The sequence below is a fragment of the Lissotriton helveticus genome, assembly GCF_964261635.1.
Source record: "Lissotriton helveticus chromosome 1_1 unlocalized genomic scaffold, aLisHel1.1 SUPER_1_unloc_39, whole genome shotgun sequence".
NCBI lineage: Eukaryota > Metazoa > Chordata > Amphibia > Caudata > Salamandridae > Lissotriton > Lissotriton helveticus.
In genome coordinates, this window is record NW_027611680.1 from 1,611,681 (window position 1) to 1,631,353 (window position 19,673).

Consider the following 19,673-nt stretch of genomic DNA (forward strand, 5'->3'; position numbering starts at 1 on the left):
CTAGAATCGAGTTTAAGAGCATGTGCATTGCACACCGCTCTTACTGGGGAACAGGCCCCCCATTAACTCTCCCCTTGTGAAAACCTACCAGCCCACTCGTTCTCTCAGATCTGCGACCTCCTACCTCGCCTCAGTACCACGCATCAGGAAGGCCAGATGTGGTGGTCGTTCGCTCTCCTACAACCTGGTCAAGATCTGGAACTCCCTCCCTCTCAATCTCAGATCCGAACCCAACCTCCTCACCTTCCGAAAAACTCTCAAAACCTGGTTATTCAGCAAAACCTCTGTTTAAAACCAAACCTAGCCTCCCTCTTCCTACCCCTCCGGATTAGCTCAAGTTCCCTACAGCGCTGGGACGCCCCTGGGTAGCCATCGCGCTCTACAAATCCTCATTCCATTCCATTCCATTCCACAATCATGGATTTCCCCTCTTTAAGCTGAAAAATGAACTCAACCATTAGGGCTCATCATAAAAGTGCGCGTTTTTCATGTTGGCACAGGGGGCTAAGTAGAGCAGGGTGATAATCCCGTATAATGTGGGTCTTAGAAATCAAATTAGGCATGGATTTCATAGAATTCCATGTAGGGCGTCACAGTTCAATATAGAGCGTCACGGTTGGAAATGGGTTCACTGCCTAGGGCTCGTAAGTAAAGTGCACGTCCCGCATATTGGCACAGCAGGGTAAATTTTGCTGACCATTCTGCTAGCAAGCAGGTAAAACAAGAAAGTCATGAAGTTCCATATGAATCATAATCAATAGGAATGAGGCAGTAATACAGCCAGGCCAAAAATAATCAATAAAAAAAATAAAAAAATAATAAAAAATAATGAACACAGTGAAGGGGTAAGGAATTTATTTGGAAAATCTAAAGGGGCACGAAGCAGAAAAATGGGAAGCAGGATTACAGGAACATGGCCCCTACATAAAAAACAGAATAGTAACTGCACATATCTATGCCTGTGTGGGTGGAGCCCCACTCCACAGGCACTAAGTCATTCAGGTAATGGCATTCTCCCAGGGGAGATTTTTATTGAATTCATTCCAAAACTTTGTAGGTTTGCTTAATGATCTGCACATCCTTTTATAATAATTTGTTTAAATTATTCGATTCAACAAAGTTTCTTCGGGGTGCTCCAATGGTGTTACACTACCCACCCACCAGGGTATGTCTTCACTAGTGTTGTAAATAAAACAACGGTATTATTAAGCATTAGCTGAAGCCATAATGCATCAGTCCAAATATCTAGTATAGGGATTCCATTTTGTATTTCGAGTCCGCCATTTTCATGCCCTACATTGCCATGTGCTCAATGTTCTGATTGTCCTACCTCTCTGCCAGTTACACTGTGGATTCTACCTAGCAACAGTTATTATTAGTCCTTCTTGAGAGTGTAGCGCATGCTCAGCAGAAGTAACAGTTGTTCCTTATTAGCATAGCCCTCCCATGTTCTAGAAATACTGTTAGCTCCACCCACTGATATATTTGGAAATGTCCTTACGTGGTTGTAACCTCTGTCTAAGCTGTAAACTGAACCCCTTCCACTGTGTATAAAAGGGGCCATGTGCTTGTATTCAGTGTGCTACTCTGTACAATACTGTAGAAGTGTTGTGGAGGTTGTATCACCACCTTTAAAGGTTTATTAAACTATGGTTTTGTATTTCCAGTTTCCTTGCCAACTTCATTTGTAAGTCTAAGGACTTTGTACACAGAAGGGCGAACCCTTTCGGTACCTTTGGGCCTTGCTGAGGCCTGAACTTATCAATTGGCGCCCGTCACGTGGGGCTCATCGGCGACTCGGAGGCTCGAAGGACTGGTCGTGACGAAGGAATGGAACTCTGCCGGGGAAGTGATCACTGCCAGCGGCGTCTTTAGTCCTGGCATCCTGAGGTATTTCTTCCTTCCTTCCGATCTGACCATCTGGGTGGCGCCGGTCTTCGACTGAGACCTCTTCTGTCGGTTTGCTGTGGATAAGCTGTTTGAGCAAATTGTGGAACTTGGCAAGTGGAATCTGGACGCTCGTGCTTGGTAAGGACCAATGTATGGTAATTACTGTGAGTGTTTATGGTAGCCAGTGATTAGCAAGGCAGTTTTAGGATACGCTTGCTGTGGCTTATGGATATGGATATGGATATGGAGATGTTTGGATGATCGATCATATTATGATTATGAATATGGGTATATATGCGCTGCAACACATATAGGTAGGCAATGTGGAGATTTTTCTCCAACATATGGTTGTGAGCGGCGCAACGATTAAGTGCCATTTTTCTGTATAATATTGCGTATTTCGCACTATTTCTAGCATGCCTGCTTTTAGCGCACTACGTAAGTGGTGCTGCTGTGGAAACCGGTTAAGTCTTGAAGAATCGCAGCCGGCTCCCCCAGAAGGGACGCCGAATAGGGACATGTATATTAAGTTTGGTCTTTCCCTATAATGTACAGCACATTGTGGAGGAAGTATACCAAGAAGGATCCTGAGTTGAGATGGCCTTTGTATGGTTCGTTTGATGTGCGCAAAATTGAGTATGTGGAACAGTGCCTGTGTAAGCGCCGAGCGAGACAAGACATGTTTGAGAGTGTGCGAATGTGGGTGAAAGAAGTACGTGAGCGTGAGAAACGTGAACATGCGCTGATTGAGAAAGAGCAGAGGAAGAATGTGCGTGAGAAGGCGCAAGAAATGAGACAACGTGAACAAAAAGATGCGGAAGAAAAACGGGAAAAGGAACGTAGATTGCAGATATCTGGCCAATATCCTATTCGACGGCCTCTTTATCCTGTCCTTAATAATTCTGATGATGATTTTTCATTACTAGATCGTTCTCCGCCTCCGTATGCTGGCCCGTCTGCTCCGAAAGGGGAAGATGAGGATTCTGGATCATTTAAAGATAAGGTAGACACGCGGTCTAAGTTAACATCTGATCGTATGGCGGAGCTCTGACAAATTTCTTATCGTATTCTTAAGGGTACAATTCCTCTTGCTGAAATATTGTTGTCTCTTGAAAAATGGCCGGACAGGGAAAAAATGTATTTTCTTGAAACCTTTTCTGATGAAGTAGTCGGGGCTTTTCGAAAATATTCTCCTGTTCTTGAACCTGATGACAAGATAAGAAAGAATTGCGTAAAGGTCTCTTTTCTCCTTCCCAGGCAGCTGATGCAGTTCGACGGTTATTCGTATTGCGGGATGAGGCATCTCGGTTACGAGAAGAAAAACGACAAAAGACGGCGGACGACAAAGAGACGGGTTTGAGTGGCGACGGGAAACAATCACCTATCTTTTCTTCAGATAAGGTCGATATTGTGCATGTTAAACCTATGCGAGAGGCAGCGCCTTTGTATGTTCCTCCTAAAGGAGCGGGTACTAGTTCAGATAAAGATTCAGCTGATGCCCGAGGGTATTTTATCTATAATTGGGTATATACTCCTTGGAATAGAGCGGATGTTATGGCCTTAAAGAAAGCGTTACCTGACCCACGGAAAAATCCTGCTGCCTTTTATGAAGAAGTTGAGGGGGCTTTGAATTCTTGTACTATGACATTAGCTGACGTTGATTTATTCTTTGGTCTTATATTACCCCCTGACATGTGGAGATCAGTACGGAAAATTGATGATTTAGTGACGTTTAAAGCTAAATGGGAAGACATTGAGGAGGAGGACAGAGCTAGGAAACCTGCGCAGAAACCACCCCAGCTCATTCTAGACCTCCCTGCTGCTATTTTGATTAAATTAAAGACGATTATTCCCCCTAAAAAGATTGACTGGACTATGTTAGCATCTTGCAAGCAAAAGACAGATGAATCAGTTTCTGACTTCTTTACGCGATTTGAAGAAACTTTTCACGATTTCAGTGGTCAGTCTCTGACGGATGACACGGGTCGACATCTGTTTGTAGACAAATATGTTTCGAATTTATTACCGGGAGTAGCAGCTCGGTTGAAAGCGAGTGAAAGCTCCTGGACGACTTCGACTCCGGCATCCCTCCTGACAATGGCTCAGTATTACGAGCGTCAGGAATTAGAAGCAAAAAGTAATGAAGATAAGAAATCTAAGGATTTAAAAACAAAAGTTATGTTAGCACAAGTGTATGGACCACCCCAGAGAGGAAATAATAGAGGTGGTCGGGGTTTTTATGATTCTACATATAACCTCACAGACTTGGCTAAAGATCAATGTGCATATTGTAAACAATGAGGCCACTGGGCCAATGAGTGTCCTTTAGCGCGAGAGCACAGGGCTATGGGACGGGGTAGAGGTTTTCGGAGAAATCGTGGGGGTTTCTCTGGACCACAAGGTAACCTAAATGACAGGGCTAGATTCGAATCTAGGGAGCAACAACAAGGAGGGTCTAATACCTTTGATAGACGAAATCAGTATCAGATGTCTGACTATGTGCACCCCGAAAGTCATGATTCCCAATATGCATAGGATTGCGTAGGATGGGGGGAGGAATCAGTTGAAGTGCCAGTAGATCAGAGGGGTCCTTATGTTACAGCACATGTTTTGGGTTCTACTGATCAGTTTCTGGTTGATACAGGGGCTACTCGTAGGACTTTGTCTAAACACTTGGTTCCGAGGGCTCCCCTGTCTGGCTTAACGATCACATCTATAGGGTTCGATGGAACACCTTCTCTTAGCCCATTATCCCAACCCCTTGCATTTCATGTCGACAAATTTACAGCACCATGTCCATTCTTGCTTTCCTCAAACACGCCTGACAACATTGTGGGTCTAGACATGCTGAAACATTTTAGAGCCACATTCCGCTGCTCCCCTGAAGGAGTACGCGTGATTTTAAATGACAATTACCCTGCAAAAGAGAGAGTGTGTATGGTCGCTGAAAGTGCTGCATTAGCCTCTTTACCTCACACGTTGTGGGCTACTTCAGACACTGATGTGGGACAGATGGTCATTCCCCCGGTTCGCATTAGTGTAAAGGAGGGAGCTGTGTTGCCACGCCTGCCTCAAGATAGGATTTCACAGGAGGGTGAGGAGGCGCTCATACAGATTGTGCAGGATCTCATTCGAGTGGGGGTGGTGGAAGAAGTCCCATACAATGTTTGTAACAGTACTATTTTACCAATCTTGAAGAAAGACACCGATACTAGGGTATATCGATTTATTATTGATTTGAGGGAGGTGAACAAGATAGTGGTGCCCCAATACCCTGTTGTTTCTGACATCACAACACTCCTTACCTTGGTCCCACCAACAGCGACAACATTCTCGGTTGTCGACCTGAAGAACGCCTTCTTTTCGATCCCTATTCACCCTGATAGCCGTTACCTTTTCGGCTTCACTTTGAATAATCGATCGTATAGATTTTGTAGAATTCCACAGGGCTATACTGAGAGCCCTAGTATCTACAGTCAGGCATTGAAAAGACAGTTGGATTCCTTTGTCTTGCTTGAGGGGGTAGTGCTTATTCAATATGTCGACGATATTTTGTTGGCTGCTGACACCCCTGAGCAATGTGAGACTTGTACGTTGTCCTTGCTTTCCTTTTTGGCTTCTCACAATCATAAGGTATCTAAGAAGAAATTGCAATTCTGTAGACCTAAGGTGACCTACCTAGGCCACCTTTTGTCTAAGGAGGGGCGTGCACTTACATCAGATCGTATCCAAGCCATCCTGGACACACCAACACCTTCTACACAGAAAGATGTTCGAGCATTTTTGGGTCTTACGTCCTTTTGCAGGCAGTGGATACTGGGGTTTTCACATATAGTGAAACCACTGTTAGCGCTATTGACAAAAGACACTCCAATTCCCCTTCCTTGGACAGATGAATGTGAAAACGCTTTCCAACAGTTACGTCAGGCCCTTTGTTCAGCACCAGTGTTAGGCACTCCTGATTACACGAAACTTTTCACATTATATGTACACGAGAGAGATGGATGTGCGTCATCTGTGTTAGTACAGATGCACGGGGACAGGCAGCGTCCGTGTGCATACTTCTCAGCATTGCTCGATCCTGTTGCTCGGGCATTGCCGGGGTGTTTTCGTTCGGTCGCAGCGACAGCTGTGTCAATACGTCAGAGTGAGGGAATAGTGTTATCTCACAAGCTGTTAGTGTTGGTTCCCCATGCTGTTGACGCCCTTTTGAATCAAACAAAGACGCAGCATTTAACAAGTGCCCGTCTGACCGGATATGAACTAACGTTGCTGGCTCCTCATATCACATTGAGGAGATGTGCTACGTTAAATCCAGCAACATTGTTACCATTCCTGACGACTCAGCCTGAGGCACAAGAAGCACATGATTGTATTTTTGTGACTGAAGAACAGACAAAGGGTCATATCGATCTCCAGGATACGCCTTTCTCAGATGTAGATGGAGAATTATGGGTGGATGGCTCCTGCCTGAAGCTACCGGATGGTACGACTTCGGCAGCATATGCCATCACTACTTTGTATACTATCGTGGAAACAGCACGCATACCACAGAAATCAGCCCAGGCAGCGGAGCTGATAGCATTGACACGAGCATGTGAGCTTAGTGCAGAGTTGTGTGTGAATATTTATACAGATAGCCGCTATGCTTTCGGAGTAGCGCACAACTTTGGCCTGCTCTGGAAGGAAAGAGGTTTTCTGACATCACATGGAACACAAATTATGTATGGAGAATTGGTGCACAATCTTTTGACTGCCCTGACATTTCCTAAGAAGATAGCTATAGTGAAATGCAGTGCACATAAGAAAGTTATTGACAAAGTAGGGCAAGGAAATGCTTTCGCTGACCAAGTAGCACAAGAAACTGCAATGAGACCTGACTCCACTTCAATGTTTGTTGTGAAGTCACAAGCAGAACGATGGCATGATGCTAGGAAAGAAGTGAGGGAAATACAGAGAGTTGCTTCTGATAAAGAACGAGAGTAATGGTCTGAAAATGGAGAACTGGATGATGAAGGTTGTTGGCGCAACAAACAAATGGATAGGTGGAAGTTGCCAACAGCTTTTGTCCAACCTATGGTTCAAATGGCACATGGGCTAGCACATGTTGGAGCTTCAGCGATTGTGAAATTGCTTGCGCAAGTTTGGGAGCATCCAGAGATTGCTAGCACGGCCAAGAGAGTGGTACAGACCTGTATGATCTGTCTTAAATACAACCCAGGGAAAGGAACACGTACTCCAGCAGGAGGATTTGAAATACCTACTGCACCTTTTGAAGTCCTGCAAATGGACTATATCCAACTTGAACGCTGTAATAATCTAAAGTACGTCTTGGTGGTGGTGTGTGCTTTCAGTAAATGGATTGAAGCCTACCCTACTAAGGACAATACTGCAATGACTACAGCAAAGGTGCTACTGAAGGAGTTCTTCCCTAGGTATGGTGTTTGTAGACTATTATGGAGCGATAACGGGCCTCATTTTATAGCAGACGTTATCAAGTACGTTCTGAGAGGTCTGGGGATAAAACAGAAGTTTCATGCAGTGTTCCATCCACAGTCGGCTGGCTTGGTGGAACGCTACAATGGAACACTGAAGCTTAAACTAGCAAAGATCCAGGCTTCCACTTCTCTGACTTGGCCCGACGCTTTGCCTTTGGCATTGTTGTCAATAAGATCAGTACCACACTCCCGAACCGGCCTTACACCGTATGAAGTGGTGTTTGGTCGTCCCATGAATATTTGGGGAGTGCCCAAACCAAGTTCCGTATATGATGTACCTTGTGTATTGATGAATGCCTATCTGGCACAATTAACTGATAACTTGGTTTCTATTCATCAACAGGTTCGAGAAGCACTCCCTGACCGGTCCACAGGTGAGGGTCATAGTCTCCGACCCGGTGACTTCGTCCTCATCAAGGCGTTTGAGAGGACGAGTGGCCTGGAGCCCCGATGGTGCGGTCCCGAGCAGGTTCTGCTCGCAACAAGAACGGCCGTCCGAGTGACCAACCGGAAGAACTGGATTCACTCCCTTCATTGTCGTAGAGTGCAACCCGGATTGGTGGAGCCTGCCGTGTTGACTGACCATCGAGAAATCCTGACTACAGAGAAAGGCCCTGCTGTGGTACCTGATGAGCAAGAGGAGTTCTTCCCGGACCCGACGACTTCTGGAGTAAGAAAATACAACCTTCGACCCAGGAAGAAGTTTGCTGCTGTTTAGACTGCTGTCAGAACGGCCTCTTGGTTGGTGCAACGGAGAGCCGATGAGGCAAGGGGGGGGGATCAGCTTTGCATTAGAGTAGTGACACCCGTCTTGGCCCGTTGGTGAAGAAAACAACAGCCGCCTTGGGGGAAGAGTTCTGACAGCCTTTTTTTAGTTTCAGGAAGATTTGCGAGACATTTGTTCAACATGGAGAGAAAGAAAGTGATCTGCGTCTTTGGATTTATTGCTAGTGTGGCAGTTGTTGCCATTATCACGTGGTTTGTTGAGGATGTAATTCCTGCCCGTGATCTATATGTGGTTTCTACACCGGTGCCAGAGGAGCATTTCTTTTATACGCTCCCCTATCAGGAATCAAAACACCGCTTGTCCTTTGTAAATAACACCTTCATTCAGATGCTACATCATACCCACACTGCTACAAATGAAACAAATTGCTGGATATGTGGTATGATGCCAGCGCACCAGAAGAAGGGGGAACACCGTTTATACCTCTCCCTTTCTCTCATAATGGTTCTTGTCGTGCCTGGTATACTCTTCTATTTGCCACAAGAAAGCCTGCTGTTGGAAGATTACTTTTTAGACTAAACAAAGAATGTCACCAGAATAAAGAAGGCTATCCACAAGCCAATGGAACTATATGGGAGTGGGAAGAATATCGACCGGACAATGAGTCTACTCCCTACATTTTTACGAACACTAGAGACACTGTCGAAAGTGAAAAATTTGTGATCTCAGTTGCACAAGCACAAGCGGACTTATGTGTACAAAGTGTTGGGTACATCCCTGTAGGTGTTAGTGATTGTATTAAAGTCTTAAATATAGATGGTCTGAATAATAGCACATTTTTAGCATCTCATAATACATATTTTGTATGCGGTAATAGAGGATATTATCGATTACCAGCTGGCTGGTCAGGAGTATGCTATGTATCGTTTTTATTACCACCAGTGTTTTTAGCACCTGCCACTTATCATAAAAACTTGAAATTGTTGAATAATGCCACTGTGAATAGATACAAACGTACTTTATCTATCGATGATGTGGACCAGACCGACACTAGTTTGCAGCAATATGTAGATTTTAACCTAGGGTTATTCTTTTTTGTTGGAGCTGCCCTAAACAGTAGAAAGATAAGAAGATTAACTAGAGTTGTAGAGGCAGTGACCAACCAAACTGCTGCAGCACTAGGAAACATAACTGAAGAGTTGCAAATTACTAGAATTGTTGCCCTGCAAAACAGAATGGTGTTAGATGTCATATTAGCAGAAAAAGGAGGAGCTTGTAGACTTATTGGAAATAGTTGTTGTGTCTTCATCCCAGACAACTCGCCTTCTGTTTATAATGCCATAAATAAACTGCATAAAATAGCTGCTGACATACATGTAGATAATGGTACATGGACCTTCTCTAGTTGGTTTTGGACCTTATTTACTACATGGGGTTGGAAGATCCTCACTGGCCTTTGTATAATAGTAGTAATTCTTTTCACTTGCTGTATGTGTATTCAATGTGGTCCTATGATATGTTTTCTTTGCATTACCTCTTGTATACCCAATAAGAAAGCTGTTTCCGAAGCTGCTTATCAAAAGAGTCTAACTAAAGAGATTTCTAACATTATGAGCATTGACATTCAAGATGAGTATGATGACTACCCTATGAAATGGAATGGCTTCAGCTAACGCTGAAAGGGTCGTCTGTTGTAAATAAAACAACGGTATTATTAAGCATTAGCTGAAGCCATAATGCATCAGTCCAAATATCTAGTATAGGGATTCCATTTTGTATTTCGAGTCCGCCATTTTCATGCCCTACATTGCCATGTGCTCAATGTTCTGATTGTCCTACCTCTCTGCCAGTTACACTGTGGATTCTACCTAGCAACAGTTATTATTAGTCCTTCTTGAGAGTGTAGCGCATGCTCAGCAGAAGTAACAGTTGTTCCTTATTAGCATAGCCCTCCCATGTTCTAGAAATACTGTTAGCTCCACCCACTGATATATTTGGAAATGTCCTTACGTGGTTGTAACCTCTGTCTAAGCTGTAAACTGAACCCCTTCCACTGTGTATAAAAGGGGCCATGTGCTTGTATTCAGTGTGCTACTCTGTACAATACTGTAGAAGTGTTGTGGAGGTTGTATCACCACCTTTAAAGGTTTATTAAACTATGTTTTTGTATTTCCAGTTTCCTTGCCAACTTCATTTGTAAGTCTAAGGACTTTGTACACAGAAGGGCGAACCCTTTCGGTACCTTTGGGCCTTGCTGAGGCCTGAACTCATCACTAGGACTCGAGGGCCTAGAACAATATTGAACCAAAATACACCAGATCATTATATCTATCATCCAACAGATGAGTCAAAAAAATATAAAATGGAGATTCTGCCACAAAGTATATTTCAATTGGCCATTGATCGTGTTCGTTCAGTTGAAAATTAGACAAAGTCTTGAATCAGGTCCTTCTGTTAACTTTATTTTCACTTCTCAAAACATGGAGAGCAACAACAGCCGACGCACGTTTCGCCCCCCTGGGCTTTTTCAGGGATCTAATTTGATAAAATCGTGTCCAAATGTTTATAACACTGCTTTTGAAAAGTTAGCCTCCTTAATAGTTATTTCCGAACAGTTATCGGATGAAGTGTCACCCCAACAGGCAGTGATGTCAACTACTTTCGAAATAATGGGTCCTTTCCATACGCTGCCTCACATAGACAAAGACCGCTTAGTTCTCTTTTTGTTTTATTATTTACTCGGACCTTGCTAAGTCCATTCATCGTCTTGCCACATATACCGCTACTTGTAACAAGTAGCGGTATATGCGGCAAGACGCAGAATGGCCTTAGCAAGGTCTGCATAAATATGGTCCAGCGAAGGTCAGACTCAGTGTGTTGGGCCTCAATCCAGTGGTTCACCAGGGGTGCAGCTCGTTTGACTAACCTTTTATTGGATTTGTGTTCACCCCTACAGAGTCTGCATTCCCTGCCCGTTTCTCCAACATAATCTATGTCACTGGGACTAGAAGATGACGACTTAGATGCAGCATGCTGCTAGCGAGAGAGGTGGCTATACGGGCCGGTTTCAAACTCATTCAGCTAAACAATTACCTCACAGGCCATACATTACAAGGACCCGGCTGTACTGTATCGGGTGAATTGACAATGACCCTTGCCATAGAGGGTTCCGGCAGAACAGTACCCTACTCTTCCTGCTCTGGAACTGCCCCAGGCTTCAGGGTTTCTGGAGGGTGGTGGGTGGCCGGATTTCAGAGGTCCTAAAATTCACCCTGGAACTCACACCACAGCTGGTGATTTTGGGAATTTGGGAGGGAAGATACAATAGATTGCTACAGGCTTTTAGTCTGCAGTGATGCACTGATGGTAGCCTGCCGAGATGTGATCTGATACTGTAGGCAGGACAAGATTCAGTCTTTGAATTCCCAGGAAGTGAAACTAAATTGGTACATGATGCCTGAAATCTCGAGTGTCGGTCCCGGCGATGCCTGAGCAAGTTGTAGGGCCCCTGGCGAACAACAGAAACCACAGATCTCTGAGCCCAGAGGAGACGACAGTGCGACTCCCAGTGGCAGGCCTGGGAGAGCAAGCTGAGGTCTACCAAGGTATATTTGGGACTGAAGAGCCGCAGATTGTCAGTTTGTGGGATTTACTTTATATCATTGTTAATCCATTATTGTAATTTCCGTCGGGTATGCAGTGGATGCTTGTTTGTTGGGACCTGTTCGTGCGGAGAATTCCAAAAATAAATGTTTTTATTTATTCTTTTTTTTTTAATGATGAGCGTCTTTTGCTTAGAAAGACCTCACGGTGCTTTAGCACACCAGACAAGCATATCAATAGAGTCTTAACAAAGTGACTGAAATAGAGCAACCAGAACAACACAAAGTGAAGGAGTGCATAGGGAAGCTGCTTTTGGGACATTGCTTGTCGACCAGTGAATGAGTGAATTTACTGACATTAGTTCCTCTTCAACACTACAAAGGCCAACAATAGTATTGGCAGAATGTGATTAATGCCCCGCTGACGACTGCTTTTTTTTGCTAATTGCACATGTTTAGAATGAGAATATATTGCAAAGCGCAGAGTTTCAGAAAGTATAAAGGAAGGAATTACAGTCTATATAAGAGATGAGAGGGCACTGTAAGTTACAACCGTTACAACCGGTCACTGACAAAGCAAACCAATTTTACATTGGCTGTTAGAAAGGCGGTTCCTGGGGAGGCAGAAGATGTCTGACTGACCACCCCGAGACCCACCTCTCCGTATGGAGTTGGCCGAGCGCCGTCGAGAGGCCTCCTGGGTGAGGCTCCTCTCCTAGAATCGTAACAGCAGAGCAATCACACCACTACAAAGGGACACCACACAAGAGGATAACTTCTTAGAATCTTTATCAGCAATAACGATTGGTTCTTTCGGCAATATGTAAAAACGGATCGAGGGATCCCTAAAGTCTCGGTAACTGAGGGAAAGGGGTAGCGGGAGAGTCTTAGTACCAGCCTGGTACGGGGATACCCTACGCGCAGCCCTCAATCCTCGAGCTGGGGGGTTCCGCAAGGTCGAGCCGCGGCAGGGCCAGCAGGACTCCGAAGATGGTTTCAGCAAGGTGGGGCCGCGGCAGCGCCAGCAGGGCTCCAAAGGTGGTTTCATTGAGGTCGGGCCGCGGCAGCAGGACTCCGAGATGGTTTCAGCGAGGTTGGGCCATGGCAGCGCAAGCAGGCTCCGAAGATGGTTTCAGCGAGGTTGGGCGGCGGCAGCGCCAGCAGGCTCCAAAGATGGTTTCAGCGAGGTTGGGCCGCGGCAGCGCCAGCAGGCTCTGAAGATGGTTTCAGCAAGGTTGGGCCGCGGCAGCGCCAGCAGGCTCCAAAGATGGTTTCAGTGAGGTTGGGACGCGGCAGCGCCAGCAGGCTCTGAAGGGGATCGGGGTTCAAGGTAGTGAGTTCTTCTCGGGGTCAGCCGCGACAGCGTCAGCAGGGCTCTCGACTCCAGGATACAACTGCTGACCCATTCCAGAGCTGTCCCAGATATAGGTCTGGAGTCCTTTGATGTCCGGACCCTCGCGCCTGGGGGTCAGAGGGGCCGGGATGAGAGTGTCCAGACACCCAGCAGGGGGGGGGAGCCAGCGCCCAGGGAGGCCGGAGGGCGATCGAAACCAGGCATCCGGGGACGGCTGGAGGGCCATCGAAACTCCCCTCCTCCTTGATCCGTCAAGTGGCCGCTTTACCACCTGGTCGGATCTTGGTGCCTCGATGTCGGGGCTTCGCTGGGGCCGCGGCCGAGGTCGGGCCGAGGCCACGTGGTCCGGGCGTGGAGTGTCCAAGATGGAGTCGGGGCCTGATATGGCAGCCCGGGATAGGGGTCGGACCAGCAGAGTGGGGCGAGTAGGGGTCGCCGTGTTCCTGAGGGGGAGAGCCGGGGGTCGCCAGGAGTGGTGGCTCTCAGTGAGGGTTGGAGAGGTAGCTTCGTCGGGGAGGTCAGGGGTCGCTGCTGTCCAGGGCCCGCCATGCGGGAGCAGTGGGACCACGCCACGAGGCCGGGTCCAACATGGGCTATACCTATTGTCCAGTTCGGGGCTTGGGTTATTCCTCTGCCAACCCACGCCTCCATCAGAATAATAATAAAAAAGATAAACAAAGGCATTGATCGAGACCATCCTGCGTCCCGCTCCCGAGGCAACAAACAAGCTGAGGTACTAGACAACTGACTCATGAACCTCAACATTTCAGCAACACAGATCACATGGTCATCACCGGTGAGTAATCTCAATCAATATATCCTCTCACTGACCAATATGGGCTACCCCACCTGAACTGGTCACCTCAGGGTACCATTGGACTGTTTCAGCTTTTACCCCGGTTGGGGTGGGAACTGTTTACACTCCGCGACAGATACTTCATTGTTCTTTGAGGTATTGGGGTAGGACTTGGACTTTGAGATTCGAAAGTGCCCACAATGTATTATCTTCTCTTGGTGTACGTGTCACACACCTCGTAATCTTACTTGCTGCACACCATAACAATACATCTAAACAATTCAAATCCAATGGGGGAAATTATAGTGGTCACTTGGAATGTTAAAGACCTTCTTGACAAGATTAAACGCGGAGCTGTCCTTAGGCATGCGCAAAGCTTAGGGGTGGACGTCTTGCTATTACAGGAAACACACTTGATGGGGACCAAGGCCCCATGCCTGGCCCGCTTTGACTTCATACACGTCTTTCACTCTGGCTTCATGAAGGGCTCCAGAGGTTTGGCTATCTTGATTCACCACAGACTATCATTTACACACACTCGTGCATGGGCTTGATCAGTGGAGAGTCTATAGTACTGGGTAGGGTGTAAGCTCCCCTCTCTCAGTCACATATTTACTGAATGCATTGAAACCTGGGGATCATTACCGGACGCCCTTGCATTGATAGGGGGAGACTGGAATGATGTCATTCACCCTGATCAGGATAGATGCCGTCCCACAGCTACACAACATACACAGAGAGTCTTGTTTGGGGCCAATGGCAGAGGCTCTGGCATGGTCTAAAACGTGGAGGACTCTTCATTCAGCAGTTAGGAGTTACAATTAGGGGTTATATCTATTTCTCTACCATCCATGGGTCGTTTTCTAGCCTGGATCACGTGTTTATCACTAGGGAACACACTCATCGTTTGGTCATGTTGGATATCCCACCCAGAGGCCTATCAGATCACTCCCCCGTACAGCTGCAGTTAGGGATAGGTCCCAGACGGGTACTGTTTCATTGGCGATTGTTGCCCTGGCACCGACACAACCCTTTGCTGTAGGACGAAGAGCTAATGTGGCACTGATGCTAGCTGGTTGGGGTTCTCTAGGTACTGCGGTGAGTTTCTGGTACACCACAATTCACTAATGTCCTGGGTCTCTGTGCACAGTTCTGTGTAGGAACAGAATCCTTGCAAAAATCAATCACTCTACACATGAAGTCCTACCCGAATGTCAGATAGAGGACTTCTTTCGAGATATACCTCCCAGGGCACTAATCGCCGTTGCGCGAGACTCCCTAGAAACTCTTATATCACTAGAGGAAATAACCTCAGCTGCCTCAGAAATAGCATTGGGTAAATCACCAGGACCCAGCCCATCACTGCTGACCTTTGATCAGCAACTAACCATGCCGCACCGCCTGCCTTTCCACAATGGGATTCCCTCATAGGCGCATACACACCCACATTCAATGGTCGCGCTCCAACGATCTTCAACCCGGTCACATTAATTGCTATCAATAATCCATTTGATACATCAGCTTCTAACCCACTACAAGATGGCGCCCACGATCCCCAGACCATCACTGTCGATCTTTGATCAGCATTTTACTATTTCATACGAACCACCTGTCACCAATTAGCGCCGGATGGAGGATTTATAAACCAAAAAACCTCACTCCCGAGCCACATGAGAAGGGGTAGGTCGTAGGTGAAGTTCTCCAATAGATGATGGGACTACCGTATCTTTGGCTTTCCACCATGTGAACGGAGGATAGTATTCCTCCCCCTGGGCTCACTTACAAAATGTAAAGCTTTCTTCCGAACACCACACAAAAATGTTAGCGTTGATCTCAGTGTTTCTCTCGAGGAGGTGATGACCTCACCCTCGTTGGGCGAGTGTTTTCCCGCTTTTGACCACAGTGTATGAAACCACCACCTATATGTTTTTATGTATGCGTCACGTGTATTCACAAGGACATTGAACTCACGTGGGAGCAGAGTCATATTCTTTTCCTGGTGTAAAATATCAAGCCGGCAGGTCTCCCAGAGTCAAGCAGTACTGTGTTTGCATGTGTGACGTGTGCTGTCTTTGTGCCTCAGCTTCTCTTTTGTAAATCGTTAGTTAGCTGCAGAGATGACCTCTGGTTTTGAATCTTAGTAGGATTTAAGATACAAGGGCCACTATTGTCTGGAGTTGCCTAGCAGGATAATAAGTCCCAGGGTGGCAATACTGACTGAAGCTGGATAGCATGATTACAAGTCCCAAGGGGCCCCTAATGACCCGAATTGGCTAGAATGATAACAGGTTGTAGGGGCCACTACTGACTGGAGCAGGCTCAAAGAATAACAGGTATAGGGGGGTCGGGTGTGAGTGGCACCTGTGACAAGAGCTGGCTAGAAGCATTGACGACCTTTGGTACTGATTAAATGCTGGATTTCAGGTCACAGGAGGCACTGCTGAATGCATCTGGCTAGCAGAAGTGGTGGCCTCTAGGAAGATGGAATTGAGACTGCATAACTGCATATACTTGCGACCTTAATATCGATAATTGTTTACAAATGAATGCCATAACATGCACTGATATACTGCATAACCAAATTACAATGATCTTATATCAATTTGATGTGTTTGTTCGCCTTAATATGGCTGCAAGGTTACATGATTCTGTTAGGGCCCAAAAAACATTTTATTTAGTGCTGTACATCTGCACACTTTCCTGCATCTTGTAGTAAACTGAATATTGGCAATCAGAAGTAAATAATGAATTCTACAGCTTGTCTGTGTATCGTTTATCTGCTTCTCACGGACTCCTCACATTCTTCTTGAGAAACGACCCTGCCTCATACTCATTAGTTTAGTTTCAGTAACTGTTTCTATCACGTGTTCATGTTTCATTGACTTGTATTAGGAGAAAAGTGTATAAAAATACATATTGTAGCATTAGTATTCTATACTTTATTTGCTTTTGGTGGATGCTCGCGTCCATTCAAATGACAATTGTCACTTGTTATTTTGCTTGGCCTTTTGCTATTTTTGCATTAAATGCATGATAGATTAGTTGGCCTTCCGATGTGTTAGGTTTTATTTGAACAAATGTACATAGAAGACAGTGGCAGGCTTTTAACAAAAATGACAATTAGATTTTATTCTTGGAATCACTCAATTTTCTCACAGACTTGGGAAGATTCTAGGTTCTTGCAATTTGAGAGAGAGCACATAAAAATGTTATTTCAGGATACCTGCCTCAGAGCGCACTTCTTAAAGACAACTGTTGGGACATCATGTTGCTGCCACAAGGTCCTTACCTGTGTGAGTTATCAGGACGATGCAGGGGGCTGACCCAAACTAGCCGCACGCTGGAGATCAATGACAAACACTGAAGAATGAACAGGGCTTCCAAGCTGGTGATTATTACATAATTGACCTTGAAAATAAAAGAAACAACATGTTTTAGTATTCTGGTGACTCATGACCATAAAAACAAAGGTTACAAATTCAATACTGTGTCAAAAACTGGATATACTGAATCGGCTGTCGCCGCAGGTCATGCAAGACACCTTCCATCACTATTGGTTATGGGACTTGTAGTTTTGCTTTTCTTATTAAAAGGGTGGTCTCTAAAGTACGAGTGTTCTATTTCATTCCAGGAAACTTGGTGCGAATCACCACCAGCATTAAACAGATTAAATCTGCTTTCCCTACTTGCTATTAAATGGGACAAATTCGGACACAGCAAGGGAGGCCATGATACATTCAGCTCTATAAAGAGCATTTATGGTATGGAGCCAATGATGCACAGCTTAGCACCTCCAAACGCCATGCACGTGCTCAGAATCACTTTACAGGGGGAGGATAAAAATGACCAGATAATCCTCATAAATCTCTATTTACACCTGTGTGAAAGAACTAAAGGCCCCCAGCAACTGAAGGAGGAGCTCGAGAAAATTATAACGGGAGAGCATACCAACAGCCTGATCATTACCAGGGACTTCAATTCAAATATGTTCAGAAGTACATCTGAAGATATTGATACGGAGGAGGACCAATTCGTACGGGACGCAGTAATACAAGATAATAACTCAGATGGAAGACAAACGAAAACAGCACAGAGGCTTCTAGCGATTCGGGAGCAGGTGGGCTTCCGAGCATTAAACAGAAGTGTAGTAAGGCTTATAGGTCCACTGTTGACAATTGCTAAATTAGCATGAGCTTCCCTGCCATGAACCTGCTTTTGAGCACGACACTGCAAGCATCTATTTCGCAATCCTTATTTGTGCCCCTTTTACACATGAGAACTGCCTGCTTTGCAGGTTCTTTGCTGTGCTCTGAGGTTTAGTCTGCACATGATGTTCAAGGTTAAACAACAATGCCCCTTGTTATTCTGTTCTGATCTGTCCCTCGCACCTAGATATAACAGGCTTCACACAGCTGCACCTCTGGAAATCGTGTACTTTAATATTGCAAACACAAGATGTTTTCACACATACGGAGAGACACCTTTCCAGAGAGAAGACCCGTGTTTGTCCTGCGATGTGAACATTGAATCTAGGTCTTGAGGTATGGGGTCTGCTGAAAAAGCCCAGAGGTCTTTTATTTTATAATACACTATCTCTTGTCACGGGGAGGGTGGTTAAGTTGTTCAGTCCTTTTCCATTGTATTTAATAACATGACATCCCTGTTTGTATTCAATGGAATTGTAACAATGCTGACTATATTGTGTTTATGCATTCTGCTGATGGTATTGGCTTGTGCACTGCACCATAGAGCACGTTAGTTGAAATAAACATTTTAAACTATACTGCGTCTCTGATTACTCGCATTGTGGACAAGTATGAGTGGCTAAGTGAAAGTGTGTCTTGCTCTCGCGATTCCCAAGATAGAGTTACGTGTTTTGAGTTGTCTAATCATTGGTAGCTTCGCTGTAGACGGAGAACGAAGAGACACTATAGCTAGTCATTAAGGGATTTTGGGTACGGAGGTGGTAGCTTGGTACACCACCTACTCACTGGGGTCCTGTTTTCCTGTGCATAGTTCTGTGTTTGTGCAGAATACCTGCAACATGGCGCCACCAACGTTTGGTTCTTATCTGAAAGACGCTTGAGTAGTGCTTGTGCTTGTCCACAATACCCTCACGTCCGCCTCCGGAGGCGGGTGTGATGGCAATACCTCCTATATTTAAGTTTGTATAGGTTCTTTCAAGGTTGAAGTTACGTCAAAAATGTTACTCTCTATTGTGATGGGGCATGAGATTGCCACACACAGTCGCATCCCGCTAAGGGACTAATGTGTGGAAAAGTAAATTTTGCCATGTTATATGTGCCTACGTGTTCCCCATCCTATGTTATATGTGCATGATTAATATGCATATGTATTCCCTTATGATCGATTAAAGACGCAATTATAGTTGTGTCCATCTCTAGTATGTCAGTTTCCAGTTCTCGTGAAAGCTACGAGTATTAGGCCTATGTAAACCTATGTTGCCACGTTTCACAGTGTGCACGTTAATTCAGAATAAAGTCCCCGTTTCTAGGCCTCAAAAGGGCCCGGACACCAGATTCAGCTCCTGTCTCCTGAACCCTCTCCGAGGAGCGATATAGCCCCCACCTCCATCCCTGACCCTTCACTTACTTCCTGCCTCACAGTGCCCGGCTCGGCCTGGCTCTGCCTCCCAGTCTGCCAAGAGTATGTTATGATTCTAGTTATCAGTCCAGCCCTCCTTCTCTGCATTCCTAAGCTACTGAATTGCATCAATAGTTTCCGTCATGGTCTAGCCTTTATGTCTCCATGTAAGAGAAATACTGTATTAATGGTCATCGAATAT